Consider the following 16,908-nt stretch of genomic DNA (forward strand, 5'->3'; position numbering starts at 1 on the left):
CATGAAATTCCCACACTTGAGGATTATGGGTTTTATTTACCCCACCTGAGTCATGCCTGTGTTCAAGGGAAATTTTCAGTGAGGTCCTGCATGTGACCCCTGGGTGTACTAGTCAACTCAAGCCAACACCAGATCAAAGGAGGATCTCATTCAAAGAGGCTTACAGTCAGATTGGCTCCCACAGTCTTGCTTTGGGCCTGACTCCATGGTTACAGGGATTTTCCCACAGCCAGAATATGCATTCGCACATTGCTTTGTGACCAGCTGCACTAAATCCCTATGTTATGGCAGCCGGTGGTTATATTTCATCACACAGGCTGAACGGAAGATTACTGGTTAGTTGAAGATTTAATGCAGACATATGGTGGGTAGTTCTCATAAGTGACAGAGTGTTGTATAAAACATTTTAGTTATCTCATAGTGACCAAGATTACGAAAAAAAAAAAAAGAAAAAGAAAGGAAATCACAACTGAAAAGACCAGTATTATTGATATTGTTCACACTGTGTTAAAATTCTGGCATAAAATGGTCATAACAAATAGTATTAATGTTAGTTAACTTCACGACATGAGCATGTTATTGCATCTATTTTCTGGAGAGAGGCAGAAACTGAGGTGCGAAAAAGTGAAAAATATAAAAAAAGAAGAGTAACATTGCCTAAGGACACCCTGTCAGATAGAGATGGAACTAAGGTTTTAACTTGGGTCTTTCCCACCCACAGCCCATGTGCTTAGCTACACCACCGCCCGTGATAGATGCAGGCTCAATAACAATAGAGTCTAAACAAAATAAATACCTTAAACACATAAATGATAGAACATATAGCTCTTTCTCAGAATACTAGTTTTTAAACCTCTTCTTAATTCTTATATAATTTTATTACTTTATTTTATTAGTGTCCCAAATTCAGTTTAGGGAACAATGCTCTTCCTCAATGTTAATAAAGCCTCTTGGTTAATACAGACATGGCCTGCCTTGGGTTAACTTAATATACATGTGTTTACCTGTGATGTACACACTGTGCAATTATCTTAATTTCTGAGTTTTATAAATATGTAAACAAAACCAAAAACTTTTGCATTTTTAAAAGGTTAAGTGAAGTTACAGAGTACATTGATGATTTATGTAAATACAATAATTTTACTGAAGGAACTGTTCCAGTGGCCTTACCTTACACAGTGGAGTGAAGGTCAATATAGAAGGAAAACTTGTTCCAAAAATACGTGTCATTACTAAGGGTCCTATTTACTGGTGAGCGGACATTCTTATGTGCTATAAAAGTGACAGTCATTTTATGTAGACTCTTTTATTCATTTGTCACATTTCTCTGTTCCTTTTTAGGATTTTTGACGATTATTATTTTCCATTGCATGTCCAAACCAACTTCATGCTGTCCTTAAAGGGAACTATCCAGAGAAGTATAGAGGAACCAATAAACAAGCAGTGAAATATTTTAGATGTTTTCTATATTGCTCAACGGTCACATAAGCCATGAAAATCACTGTTTTTGTCTAGACTATGAATTAAGCAACATGAAAATCTGTATAGAAAATGGGTCATTTTCTTCTCTTTCATATTACTTTTGGAATGAATATTTACAAAATGTGTTGGTTCAAAGGCCTTTTTCAAATAGATGAAACTTATTTCAGTCACAGAATCAGAGGTGGCAAACGTTTTCTGTAAAGGGCCAGACATGAAGCATCTCAGGTTGTCCTGCCCTGCCGAATGCTCACTTGCAACGACTCAGCTCTGCCGGGGTAGCACGCAAGCAGCTGTAGACGACACTGAAATGAACAGTGTGGCTCTGCTCCAGAAGAACTTTTACGGACACTGAATTTTGAATTTCATATGATTTTTATGTGTCATGAAATATTATTCTTCTTTTGATTTTTTCAACTATTTAAAAAGGTGAAAAGCATTCTTAGCTTGTGGGGCTGTGGTTATAGTTTGTTGACCCCTGCAATCGATTGTGAAGTCAGACATAAGTTAAAAATAACAAAAATCCACAATGAAATGATTTTTAAAGTGTTAATGATAAAGACAGTGGCATCTTAGTCATTCCAATTTACTGCTACTTTTTCTCTCTGCTGGGAATTTTCATCTTAAACTCATGATTAAAAATCAATCAATCAATAAATTACTTGTAATTTACTCTTCTTTTTTTGTTACTCTTTCTGAACTTAAAATGTTTTTCAAATCCACTGTCTTTTTTTACCATCAACCATTTTACCATTGCTTCTGTATTTTTCAAAATTTGCCTTGATTTACTATATTCTTATTATTTATATCAGGAAGATAAATGGTAATAAAGAATATGTTAGGTTCTTCGTTATCCTTGCCCTGATGAAAGAAATTTTATGTTTTATGTTTTTATCAATTCAATATGTGTTCTTCTGCTTTTTTGTAATATAGAATTTTCTTTCCACACCTTTCCCTTTACTGATAGATTATCTTTAAAATGTGGCTATGTACTGTCATAGTTTGGGCTATTTAATAATAATTTAACCTAAAATGTAAATTAGTATCTGTTTATCACATTGGCCTTGATAGAACTGGTCAGAATATGGAAGTTCGGAACCACAAGTATAGGCTACACTATAAGTTCGGTGAAGGTCTTAAATAGAAACCCACAAGCATGATTGTTTTCAAAATGAAGAGCTGAAGGTGTAACTGTCGAAAGAGAGTTCGACACTTGGCCCTATGTCCAAAGGAAAAGGACAGGCACATCACAAGAGTAACTGACAAACATTTTCAAAGCTCAAAGATGTCTTTTAGAGATAGAGAATGCTAATTAGTTGATATTTTCATAGAGATTTAAGAGTAAGATTCATAATTGATAAGCTGTTTGAAAGATGTTAGTTTTCTCAAGACATCATCAAGGTTGCAAAAAAAAAATCACAACAGAAGAGAAGAGACCACTAAATATGAACAAGTTAATGAGCTGATAGATTGATTTGGCAGTGTGTGATAGGGAGCTAGAGAGGCCAATGTTCAAAGACATGTGGATGGCAGCCATTGCAGGGGGAAAAGTCCAAGTGTAGAAATTAACACACAAAGTAGGATAATCAGAGACAAGGCAGGGAGAGTGATCAAGGAAGAAAGACTCAACTTGGAATCTGAGTTATCAAGGATAGACTGAAACTTGCAGGGAAACCACCTGAAATTTGAGTTCCTGACAGCATGTGAAGAACAGTCACAGATGAGGCTCTTCTTTGAGGGAATTCAGATTGGCTGGAAATAAAAGAAAGAGAGAAAGAGCTCTACTACAAGGAATATAAGATAAGAATGAAGTGAAACTATAATCAGATTATATATTATTGTTTTATGAAATGAAACCTAGGTCTTTCAATTTATTTATTTATCTATCACTATTCATATTAATTTGTGAATCATCAGAGATTAGGTGATATTAATTTTAGTCATTCTGATTAAAAATATGGTCATGGCAAAGACACATTTGATTGTATATGCCTTAAATATGGTGTGCATGCCATTTGAAGAAACCCATCTGGTCACACCCTCAGCCTCACACCTCATCAACCCAGCACTAAATCCCACCTTAGGACCTGAACATATCTCTTCTCATTTACTATTCTTCTCCCCTGATACCTCATTCAGTTTAGCTCTTCAGCTTATTTCACTTGGGTTACTGAAGTGTCTTCTCAAATACTTTCTTCACACTTGAGCCAGAATGAGCTTTACAAAACAAAAGTTACATCATGCCCTTTCCTGTTGACTTTAGGAGCCTAGCTCCATACTGCTTAGCTGTGCAACTTTAGCAAAGTAATTTTGATCCGTGTGCCTCAATTCATTATCTGTAAAATCCAGACTAATAACTGCCCTTAAAATTTGTACTGGTTGTGAAGACTAAGTGAGATAATTTCAGAACAGTGTGGAGCCCATAGTAAACACTGGAAATGCATTACAGATTACTCTTATTACTTAGAATGACACCCAAATTCATCTGTGGGGGATTCAGCACCCTTCATAGTCTTGCCCTTGCTTTCCTGTCTGGCATTAACCCTCATCACTCTACATACCATTCCTTCCCTGGCACCAGCAATGCTGTGCTCTGGCCATACTGAACTACTTGCAATTTTGAACCTTCCATTCTTTCTCTTGTATTAGGGCCACTGCACACACAGCTGTGCTTCTATCTGAAAAGTCCCATTCCACATAATTTGTCTGATTAAATTCTATTCTTCTGCAGGTCTTAGCTTCATAGTCATCTTCTTTGCAAAGGCTTTTCTGGCTTCCCAAGCTTGAACCAGGTGCTCTTCCTGCCTAGACACCCTGCAGCACCTGTGTTTACGCCTGTCTTCATAAAATTTCACTGTAACTGCTTGCTTCTTTGGCTGTCTCCCCCATTTGTCCATAAGATTCTCAGATGCAGAATTTTCTGATGACAGAGCTAATGACAGTGCCTAGCACATAGTATACATGTAGCAAATATTCAATATTTGTTGCCTTCATAACTGAGTAGATTACTTATGGCATAATACTGTTATTTCCAAAGTGAAACAAAGCAAAGAAAAATGTATCAATCAATTATATAAACACTCTATTTCCTTTCCCAAATATTTAAAAACATTGGAAATACATCAATAAATGTGCATTTGGAGTATAATATGTCTTATTCAAAATGGAAGTTTATAATCATTATATATCATGTTTTAAATGAACTATAAAAATACACTTAATATCACAAGCTACAAATTATTGTGCCAGTAGAAAACATAGAATTGGCAAATTGGCTAATTATATTTCTATTGATAATTATTTCTTGCTTTTTTTTGTTTTTCAGTTAGGGCCTCTTCTTTAACTTTGAAATAAACATGTTCAGTGAGCTTGTCTTGTTAGACTGCAACCAGGACCGACTGATCAATGCACACTGGGAAACACAAATGTATATTTTTCATAGTGGCAGATGCTCTTTGAAACTTGAACTGTGAGAACAGAAGTTCAATTAATGTGTTTCTCATTTGTTCTTCTGACAAATAGAGGCCAAATGACACAGTGGAAAGAACTTCAGCTAAGTGTCAAGAGAAAAACTCACGTTCTAGAATCCTCTTTGACACTTAAAATAGCCTCGTGAGTGCGCATGCGTCATCTGACATCTCTGAGGTTCAGAAATGGAAAATAAAGACATTTTGTTAGTGGCACAGCATGGGGGGAAGAAAGGCTGCCCAGGGAGTCCTGGTTTTGCCATGACTACATGGGTGACCACTGAACCATCCGTTCCCATTTTCTCATTCACACATTTACATACCCTAAGTGCTCAGCATACACTGACACTGTGGGAAGGGGTTCAAAGTGAAATACATGATTCTCATCTACAGGAGCTCAGAGTTCAGTGTAAAAGAGAAATCCGAACCTCTGATATCATCTCTAGCCACATATCTGAAACTTTTATGTGTGCAGGCATCACCTGGGGATCTCCTTAAAATGCAGATGTGATTCTGAAAATCTGGGGTATCATCTGAGATTCTGCATGTCTCACAAGCTCCTAGGCTGTGGAGACTGTGAACCAATGGACCACAGTTTGAGGAGCAAGTACATTGGGATATAAATAGAGAGAGCCAGGGAGCACAGCAGAAACTAACCAGGAAGACTCTGCAGAGAGAGTGGGATGGCATTGAGGGATGAGTAATGGGAGGCGAAAAGGGAGGTGTTCAATGCATTTGAGTGGAGAGAATATTTTATATAGAACACAGAAGTGTGAAGGGTCATGGTGTGCATATGGAAAAAAGATAGCAAATTGGGGAAGGCATGTGACAGGGAGCTCAGTTTCCAGGAAGTTCAATTCAGTAGTCCATGTGGGAGGCAATGAAGACCTAAACTGCCTTAATGAATTCATCTGACTATTCACAGCTCAGTTTTATAAAAGGTATGTGGTGGAGAAGGCCTAATGAAGGCAGGGACAGTGAGAATGGAAAAGGGAAATGGATTTCTCTCAAGTTAGTAGGCTTACAGTTGTGAGTGCGCAAAATAGTTTATTCTTGCATTACTATTTGTTAATTGTTGCATTATTTTCCATACAAGCAACTGTAGACCTACTTTTCTCTTACCCTGTATTTATGGATTGAAAAATGACCGAACCAAATTTCTGATTGAGTGTGGTTGAGGGTAAAGGAGGAGGCATGCAGGGGTGACTGGAAAATAGGGTTTTTTTTTTAAGTCGGGGAATCCAGTGGGGAAAGCAGGCTTCAGTTTGGTGGGGGAAGTAAAAAGTGAAGTTGAAATGTTTTTTGTTTTTGTTTTAAGATTTTATTTATTTATTTTTAGAGAGAAGAGAAGGGAAGGAGAAAGAGAGGGAGAGAAATATCAATATGTGGTTGCCTCTTGCACGTCCCCTACTGGGGACCTGGCCCACAACCCAGGCATGTGCCCTGACTGGGAATCAAACAGGCAACCCTTTGGTTTGCAGCCTGCTCTCATTCTACTGAGCTACACCAGCCAGGGCTGAAGTGTTTTGAACATGTAAAATTTAATGACTGAAGGACAAAGATTTGTGTCCATTCAGGTCTAAAGATCTTGTGTTTCCCTCATTTTCAAAATCCATTGTCCTTGAATGCTGTATCTAGTCACCTCTTTCTATTTAGTAATAAATAAGACAGCAACTTTGAGAACAAATTCACATTTTACCCTCATTGAAATGAGTTCCTTCAGGGATTTTCTTTTCTCGCTTATAAATTCACTTTGTGTACTCTTTAAAAGTTGACTTCTATGCCTTTTAATGGCATCAGTTTTTTTCTCAGCATACAGTATCATTTTATTTTGCCCATGGAAGGGTCATATAATACATTCTGTTTTCTGTGTCACTTCCTCTTAATTATAGCCAGCATCATTCCAGCTGCTTTTGTTGAAAAGTGATTGCTGACCTCATTTTCTCCTTTGACACCCCTTTTCATTTCTCATGGCTGTATCTGATCATATTCCAGACTTTAAATAAGTCATTCTGAGTTTGCCATGAATAAATTATTTTTGTTAGTAAATAACACTGTTAATCTTGAAGAAAGACTATACAATAAGCTAAATTTAGTGAGACTTTATCTGTAGAGTTGATTTGTTTTTATAACAGGAGTTAGAAAATTATCAGGTGTCAGGGCCAGAGAGGTAATACAGTGAATGAAGTGCACTGAGTTTAAGAATTCTGGCATTTGATGCTGTCACAATCATAATTAATGGTCACTACTAAAGATGAAACTTGGCTTTGGTTTCAACTGAAGTTGAAACTTGGCCAGGGAGACATTAGTGATCAGTGGTGAGTGTGGCAAACTGGAGAGCACAGACCTCATAGAGAGGGGAAGAACAGCCATTAGTTCCAGGGGTTGATGTCACATGGGAAGGCAGATCTTTTTGTTACCCTTGGTAACAAGCTGATGAAAGGGGAAAAGGGGGGAAGGGAACTAGACATTGAGCTTAATAAAATGAGGGAGCATATGCCTGTTTGCTTCACCAGGAAGCTGCAGCTTTTCATACTCCAGGAGACCACAGCATTGTGCTCCACCAAGGGGATTGACACTCCTCCCTTCCCCCTCTCTGGTACAGGATTGTTGTAGGGTATAGGGGCAGGTGCTGGACACTAGAGGTCTGTCAGTCTAACTAGGAGGTATAAAGCTATCAAAGGCTGTGAAAGTTTGGGAAATAGATTGGTTCTTTTATAAAAGTATCTGGTCCATCCCAAACCCAAGCTCCTGGTTATAGCCCCAAGGCAACAAAGAAGCTCTCTCTCTCTAGCTTTTGACCTGCACTCACACTGCACACACCTGTTCTTTCCCCATAGCCATAAGGCCTTAGCAGCCCTGTGGCTATGGCCTCTGGGAGGGAGCCTGGATACTGAAGCACAGCAATGGGCTAGAGCTAGAAGCACACGCTAAGCTAGCCAGATAGAGCACACACCCTGGGCAGTGGCCTTCATCCTGGCCCTACTGAAGACTGGACTTTTTCCATGGTGACACAGACAAGATGAGACATTGGGAAGTCAGGAGGGGAACCTCCTTAATTTAATGTCATCAGTAAACCACAGCACGGAGTCACAACGTCCCATATGGGTCTCAGGAAGTTTTTTCCTTTATTCCTGCTTCCACCAATAGCAGTTTCTTTTAAGATCTTCTGATATTTCAAGAGAAGTAGGAATAGGTTTTTATTTGAAGTCCATTGATCTTATCAATATTGGCTCAAATATTTTAAAAATATTTTAAAATATTAAAATATTTTAAAATATTAAAAAATATTTTAAAAATATTATTCATAGCTGTTATGGTTAAACTGTGCCCTTTAAAAATATATGTTGAAGTCCTAATCTCCAGTATCTGTGGATATGACCTTATTTCAAAATAGAGTCTTTGCAGGTATAACCAAGTTAAGATGAAGTCAATAGGGTCCACCCTAATACAGTGTGACCGGTGTCATTATAAGAAGAGAAAAGAGGAAAACATAGGGGAAGGCCGTGTGAAGGAGGCAGAAATTGTAATGACCCATTTACTAACCAAGGGACAGAAAGGATTGCTAACCATCACCAGAAGCCAGAAAGAGAGGCATAGGTTAGATTCTCCCTCACGGCCCTTGGAAGAAATCTTGTTGACTTCTAGCCCCCATGACTGTGAGACAGTACGCTTGTGATGTGTTAAGCCATACAGTTTGCAGTAATTTGTTATGGCAGCTCTAGGAAAAATAATAAAATAGTTTTATATGCAGTTTGCCACTATGTAATATTAAGTAATATTGTTACAGAATTAAAAACCTGAGGAATTTTTTAAAATACATATTTCTGGCTATGCTTTTCTGGAATATGGAAAGTTATTTGGTGTCATGTGATGACTTAATCCAAGAGATGACCAGAAAGTTAAGTATTTGAATGTATCCCGTCAATAAATATTAAGCACTTACCAGGTGCTAGATAGTGGATGAGGCACAGGGTTAAAACTATGAATAAGAACAATTCTTTTCCTCAAGAAATAGTCTCTTATATAACAGCAGTTATAATGCAACAGAAAAGTGGCAGGGAAGACAAAGTAGGCGCACCTAGTACCAGCAGAAGGTCGGGTAAACCATCCGACTGCAATATGCACTATTTGACGGTGCAGGAGTGACACGCAGCTGATCTGTCTTGTAAGTAGGATAGAAATGAACTGGGGTTGTCAACACAGGACCTCTGACCCAAATTTCATACTACCTCACCAAGCTATTTTTTTTCATTTGCAAAAAATGAGGAGATTAAATAAAATGTGAAGGTTAAATACAACATATGAAGCACATGGGCCTGATGTCTGACCTTACCAGTGCCTACTAGAATCTCATTCTCCTACCTTCCTGGATCCTTAGAAGAGTCTGTTTCCAAGACTCCCTGCAGTTAGTTGCAACCATGTGACTAGTTCTGGCCAATGTGTCAAAGCACAGAAAAGCCAGTAAGTGATTTTGCATGCCCTTTCTCCCTGATGCAAAGACCAAGGATACCCTGTGTTCTAGATGGTGGAGCTGCAGATAATAAAGCTTCCATCAGCTGCAGTCTCTGAGCAACTCTTAGAACAGGACCCCTGCCAATCTGCAGTGGAAATAAATCTTTGTTTTGCTAAACTACTGGAATTTGAGCCTAATTTTTTAGACCCATTTATCTTAGTTTACCCTAACTAATGCACTGTTCCATAATACATGCTCCATGAATTTTCTTCTTTCCTTTGGCAATAATTTGGGTCACAGGGTGACCAAAATTAACTTTAAGTTAAAAATTAAAATGTAGGGCGAATATGACACAGTCACATAGAATACATTTCACTGTGGATCCTGAGGCAAACCAAGAACAGCTGATGGCAGTTGAGAAAGTAACTGTGTCCTAAGACCAGCTGAAATGAAAAATCCATTTGCTGTCAGAAAAGAGTCACTTCTCATTAAAGATCATTTTTCTCATTCCTCCAAGCCAAATTATTTAAGTTTAAAAATAGCAGAAACACCTTATGAAAAAACATATAAATACTAAAAATCCCAGCTTGAGGTTTCAGCTACTATTCTTAACATACTTTCAGAAGGTTTTGACTGACATTTGTACAAATAGAAGACTTCCAGGAAGGAATTATTCAACAGAAAGAAGTCTCTTATTTTCTCTACAAATTCCGGACAGGGGAGAAAGATGAGAGTAAATATAATTCCAAGTTTTCCATTCAAACACATCTAAATGCTTCTGCCTAGCAGTCAACATCATGATGATACGTTCTCATTTGCTAACCAACCACATTGCCCACGTTTTTCCAAGTTAGACTCTGTTTTAATCTCCAAGTCCACAAACAAGCCACAGTCATCATTTCTTTATGTCTTCATCCATTCGCCTGAAATGCCCTCTATTACTTGGGGAAAAAGCTTTAAGTCTGCTTCTTGTAGTTGTATTTTGTCCTCTAAGATTCAAAGTAGTGTTTTTTTTTTCATTTGTTGATTTTATTTTATTGTACCCCTGCTTTTTAAAAAACCTGAGATATAACTGACTTATAGCATTATATTAGTTTGAGGTACATAGCATAATAATTTAATATATGTATACATTGAGCAACGATCACCACCATAAGTCTAGTTAACATCTATCAATGCTGTTTTATGCCTGGTAATTTTGTCTCTTATCTGGACTATAAATTCTCTAAGAACAGGAATGAATTTTTACACTTCAACCCCAAATTGCGAAAGCTCTGGCATGGTCGTAAGCACACCATCAGCAGTAAATATATCTTCGTGGCTGATTGGCCTGTGAGTGCATGTGGGGGAGGGTGTTGCAGTTTGATCAGGGAGAACGGAAAATTGAGTAAGTTCCAGCAGAAGGACTCGTGACTGAAGTAAAAAATCAGTGTATGGGGAAGGGGGCTTGGAATCATCTTATGCGTTGTTGTTGTTGTTGTTGTTGTTGTTTTCTTTCGGCCGAGTATTACAAATTAGTATCGATTTTGCAGTACGTTTACCACAACTGCCCCATAGAGAATGAAAATAGGCAATGGGGCACTTCAAACACTTTCCTGCTTGGGAATGGCTCCAGGTGGCTGGAGAAAAGAGGTCCTAATAACGATACTGTTTACACTTTAAAAATCAGGCATTGCATTCTCTGCAATTGCCTCCCTTTTGTGAAGCAGGTACATGATCCCTGGATGTATTGTATGTATTATGTCATTTCACTCAAACTGTCAGCTAAATTGTAGATGCAGCACAAAGATGTTTATATAACAATGCAGTTTCAGGTAATAATATGATAATACATACTCATATGAAGTGTCTTATTACCAATAAATGCAAACATTTAAGATGCTTGGGTAGGTTTCTTTCAGCTGCCTAGTTGTACTATAATATACTATATCATGTTATGATTGGAGTTTTCAGATACATTGTTAGAGGTGTTGAGTTAGATTTGACATTCCTAAAAATCAAAGGTCACGTGGTAGACAGGGCCATAAACTGAGCTTGAGCCATAAACTTGAGTAGAAGTATAGAAGGGAGGGACTATGTAGTTGTTAAATTTAGCTCATTTTATTCATTAAGTATTTCTTGAATGCCATGAACTGTTCTAGGCACTGAGGAATTATAGGTGAACAAGACAGACATACCTTCTATCATCACAGAGCTGATGTTCCATTTGGGTAACAGACAATGAATAAATGAATAAGGCAGAGGTGTCAAACTCATCCTCTCCACGGGGGCCACATCATCCTCACGGTTGCCTTCAAAGGGCTGAAATAATTTAGGACTGTATAAATGTAATTACTCCTTAACTGTTAAGGAGTTGAAATTATACTCAACCCTTTGAAGGCAATTGTGAGGCTGATGTGGCCCCCAGTGAAAATGAGTTTGATACCCCTGGAATAAAGGATTGGGACAGATTCTGAGTGTTAAATGCTATGAAGAAAATAAAGGAGGGTGCTGTGACAGAGTAGTGGGGTGGTTAAGAAGAACTGTCTGGGAGGTAACACTAAGCGGAGACCTGAATGACGCAAGGGCATGAGCAGCTTTGCTGTGCAAAAGGGCGTCTTAGCAAAGCCTGGGTGCTGGAGGGAGCTGAGCCCATCTGTGTCTGAGGGGCCGTGGGAAGGTCAGTGTGGCCAGAGCACGGCAAAGGGGTGATGTGGTGGGACACAGGTCGGAGAGCAGGGAATGCTGCCACCTGTGGTGGGAGTTTGTGTTTCAATTTAAGATTGGACTCCTCCTTACCTTTTTTAAAAATTCTATTCTTATGTCACATATTCTGTTTGTCCACCTGTTCCTAGGTGGTGGCTTCAGGTCCATGTTAGCTCCTTTCTTTCATCTTGGTTACTGTTCTGAGGTATCCACCACCTTACAAACAGGAAGGCAGTATCTATGAAGAACTGCCTGAAGAAAACACACACACTGTAGTGTGTTAGTCCTACTGCATAAAGTATATCTGGTCCTCATGTGTGGTTTATTTTACAACAAATAGTGAGCAGTTATGAAAGTGAAATCTAAATATGAGTTTCATTACATTTCTTTTGGTGTTTGTGCCAGAGCCAACTTATAAATATGGCAACATATCTAGGGCCCCACCATACTTTTAGGGGCTCATTAAAATGTTTTTATCTTAAAATCAAAGAACAATTAACTTCTAGGTTAGAGAAAACAAGCAATATTAACATATTCGTTAGAGCCCATGAGAGGCAAGGAAGGCCTCCTGGTGCTTATATGTTAACAGATACTCTGGTACTGTTTATTCTCCAATACAATTATTATCAATATGTGACAAACTTATACCTCCTGTCAAAACGCAGCAACCTCACATAACAATGAAAATAGCCCCAAAGATTCATTTTCAAAATTCTTTCTCTATATTAATGAGTTCTTCTCAAAAATAGTCAGTGAATCACTCATTTTTAAATAATCAATTTTATCCTGGTGGGATAGATTGAAAATATCTGTAAGGTATCATTCTACTGAGACCCACCTATCAATGCAGCAAAGTTTAGCAAGTTTGGACCATTTATTTAATTTGTTAAACAAATATGTATAACTCACCTTTGATTTCAACAACTACTTCAAGTACTTCAATGAGATAACAAGTGAACTTCTTTGCAGGACAAAACAATTTGCTGGTCATTGTCTGCCTCATTAAAAAGTATTTGGCCCTGGTTGGTGTGGCTCAGTGGATTGAGTCTGCGAACCAAAGCATTGCTGGTTTCCTTCCTAGTCAGGGCACACGCCTGGGTTGCAGGCCAGGTCCCCAGTTAGGGGTGTGAGAGAGGCAACCACACATTGATGTTTCTCTCCCTCTCTCCCTCCCTTCCTCTCTCTCTAAAAAATACAAATAAAATCTTTTTAAAAAGTATTTAAATGTTATAATACTTAATAATACATTTTCAAATTCACTTAATGGAACTAGGAAATTGCAATACATGGCAATGCTGAAAGGGAACCCAGGAGTGATGGAGTGATTCTCAAAGAGCTTCGGATGTCACAACATGCCCTCAGTATACCCCGCACACTGTGTGTGACCCATGCCTCCCTGATGCACCGGGAAGGCGGGTGCCGGTGCAAATACCCATATCAAAGTTTAGCATGGCTTAGTTTCTTTTCTCTTTAGGCATAAAACAATTACATATAAGAGGCTTGATATTTTTATCTTGCCTGTATAATGGATTATTTGACTTTGGAGTCCATTCTGTTAAACTGTCATTGGGTGTTTCTCATTTTTTTTTTTACTTTTTTATTCTAGTTGCCTTTTCCACAGCATATTTACTATGACATTGTTTCCTTTTCTTTTTTTGCCAATCAAAATGTTATTTAAAATAACAATAATAAACATAGGGATTACAGACACTTTTTACACTTAAATTTTAGAAAAATATTTTATTTATTTATTTTTAGCAAGAGGGGAAAGGAGGAAGAAAGGAGAGAAACACAGTGTGAGAGAAACAGCAATTGGTTGCCACTCTCACACCCCCAACTGGGGACCTGGCTTGCAACCCAGGCACGTACCCTGCTTGGGTATCAAACTGGCAACCTGTCAGTCTGCAGGCCAGTGCTCAATGCACTGAGCCACACCAGCCAGGACCAGACCCTTTCTAAATAGTCTGTGTATTTATTTGGATTCTTTTCACGGTTTCTCCTGTCAGTTGAAATTAATAATAGAGATTATGATTGAAGTTTGTTCCAAAGCCTCTGTTTATTATTCAAAAAGAACAAGCCTAGATTAGCAAAAAAAATTCAAAAGCTATGAAATACGCATATTCTTATTAAGACTGAGCAAATAAGTTTTGAACTTGAGCAAGTTTTATTTTTCTTTTACTTCTTGTTGGCTTTCTGTAAAAGTATTGCATAGTAAAACAATAGAAATATGCCGTGTCTTTACCAACCAAAAATATCCAAACATAGAACAGCATTTTTTGTCACTTATACATTATGAAAGAATGGAGAAGCAAATCTTTTGACAAATTGGGACTTTTAAAAAGTAAAATGACATTATCTAATTTACCAAATATTGGAAACCAGGGGGCAAGGAGAGATTAGTATTTCAGAAACAAATATTGTAAAAATAAGAGCACGTTAATAGCTGAGGTAGTCATTCAATTAATTTACTATTTTCAATTCAAAGTCTATTATAACATCAATTGCTAATAATTCAATTCTAGCGATTAAGTTTAAAGCATGACTTAAAGTATTCTGAATATTTAAGAATTTATAGTACTACACCATCTATTAGTATTGCCAAATACTTTTTCAAATGAGGTGGAAGCCTGGGGAAATAAACCAGTGTTGAAGTAGCATTGTAAAATACGCTTGTAAAGTAAATGGCCACAAAAATTCTCTTCAGCTCATCAAATTTGCCTTGGCCCAATCCATATTTACCAGCTTACTTCCTCCTAGCTATTTTCATCATCTTCTATCATTAAACTAGACACTAGTTGTTAGTTTTAAAACTAGCAGAAATAACCCCCTCCAGGAAGTAATAACTACCTACCTCTTTGACCGCACCTTCTCTGTGTGCTTTGAGGCATCTTCTTCTTCCTTCTGCCCTTAAATGTTCCTGCCTGAGGTTTATTCAAGTCTGTACTCTTTATTTACTCTTCATACTTTTGCCTCTGATAATCTCATTTACTCTATGATTTCGATTATTAGCTCCCTGCAGAAAGATCCCAAATTTGTGACTCTAACTGAGACCTTTCAAGCTACAGGTTTACATTCCAACTTCCTGTTGGTCATCTACATGTGGATATACTACAAGTAATATAAACTTAGTGTCTGCAAAACTGAAAGCACAATCATTTTCCATAATCAATTTAACTCTGTTTTTGTTAATGCGTCATTCCCCTACCTATGTTGCCTTGAGAGAGGTCTTTGAATCCTCTTCCTCCTCTTTTATTGATCCATCCTTATTATCATCACATGCACTATTATGATCAATAATGTCTTAACTAGTCTTTTCTCCAGCTGAGGAACATGTCAATTTGAAGCATCATTCTAAAGGATAACTTTAATCACGTTTCTTATCTTTCTTTAAAGATCTTTGCATCTGATTACATATGGAAGAATGTTCAGTCTTCACTCTGCCATTCAAGAATTTAATGATGTCATTCTTGTCTAGATTCATTGCCCACTACCTTATCACTTATAGCTTATACACAAAATTAAACTTTATTACTATTTTCTCAGTATAACATGCATTATCTTGTCCCTTCACCTTTGATATTGTGTATCCTGTCCCTAGCTTGACGTACTGCAAACCTTCAAAACCTAAGTAAATATTTGCTAAGAAGCTTTATCAAATAGCTCAAGCTTAGCGGTGATCTCTGTTTATTTATTACTAAGGGCACCATGATGTAATGGAAAGGGTGTGGGTTTTGAAATTCTCTACATCTAGGTTCCAAAATCATTCTTCTTATCTATACAATGGGGATAATGCAGCTTACCAAGAAGTTCTGAAGAAATTTTGTATGGTGTGATTGACGTCATCAGGAGAGAGGCCAGTTGAATGGCTACCAAGAAGCTGGGAAGTTAGAAGGGCCAAGCACTTGAGACTGATTAACAAGATAAACACAGTCCTTGTTTTCCTGGAGTTAACAGTGTTAGAGTCTAAATTCCCCTCAGCCCAGAACCTAGCCCTTTACTTTGTAGAATTAGAAACAACCTGGAATTGATCAGATCAATGGATACGATCTTGCTAACAACACCCATAACTCCGATGCCAGAAAAACAATTATTTATTTATATAAAAAATATAATGGTCAAACAGACTCCGGTCTAACCAGGTAGCTATATGAAATCAGAAATAAAATGGAAAAGATTCAAATATTTGGTGGACTTGGGCTCTGATAGCCTGGTGGGTTAATCTCTAAAACAGGAAGGTAGACTTTCTTTCTTAATGTGTATAATTTGATGGCACCTGGAATATCATTATTTAAGAAAGACCCCAGAACGATACCCCTCTCCCATTCTCCTCAATTTCTGAAAGAATTTGTAGAAGAGGTTCCCAAATATTCCTATGCTACTTAAAGGCAGGGATGAACATGCTAGCCACAGATCTCTGCACCAGGTGCTGCCTCATGGTAAGCCTGAGGATAAAATGATAAAAGAATAGAACTCTGAACTAAATTTTGAGCAGGTCTTATGAATCCTCACATGCTAAAGAGAAATCACTGGATATGAAAGAATAGACTCAACTGAGTATCTGCCATTAACAAAATACCAGCTCAGGGTCAAAGACTAAATGTTAGTACCAAGTGAAAAGAAATGTCCTTGTTTTCACACCTATTTTTAAGTTGTCGATTGTAGTCCCACACAATTATGTGTTTACTAATAGATTATCTAAATTTCTTGAGGGCTGTGACAAGGCTTGGTTTGGCTTTCTATTAGAATACCATGCTCAATAGACAATAGTTCTGCACCAATGCTTAACAAAGGAATGAAGGACTATCTTTAAATACAGGGCAT

At 37.6% G+C, this 16,908-nt stretch overlaps 1 long non-coding RNA gene across 1 annotated transcript; it reads right to left on the bottom strand.

The window, feature by feature from the left end:
* Nucleotides 1–329: 329 nt before the first annotated feature.
* On the bottom strand, nucleotides 330–13,128 carry LOC118500094. The gene is made up of 3 exons (XR_004902624.1): nucleotides 12,997–13,128; nucleotides 12,181–12,339; nucleotides 330–3,231 (listed from the first exon to the last, which is right to left on the bottom strand). It is a non-coding gene; the product is annotated as an uncharacterized LOC118500094 (long non-coding RNA).
* Between the last annotated feature and the right edge of the window lie 3,780 nt (nucleotides 13,129–16,908).

The sequence above is a fragment of the Phyllostomus discolor genome, chromosome 4 (genome assembly GCF_004126475.2).
Source record: "Phyllostomus discolor isolate MPI-MPIP mPhyDis1 chromosome 4, mPhyDis1.pri.v3, whole genome shotgun sequence".
NCBI lineage: Eukaryota > Metazoa > Chordata > Mammalia > Chiroptera > Phyllostomidae > Phyllostomus > Phyllostomus discolor.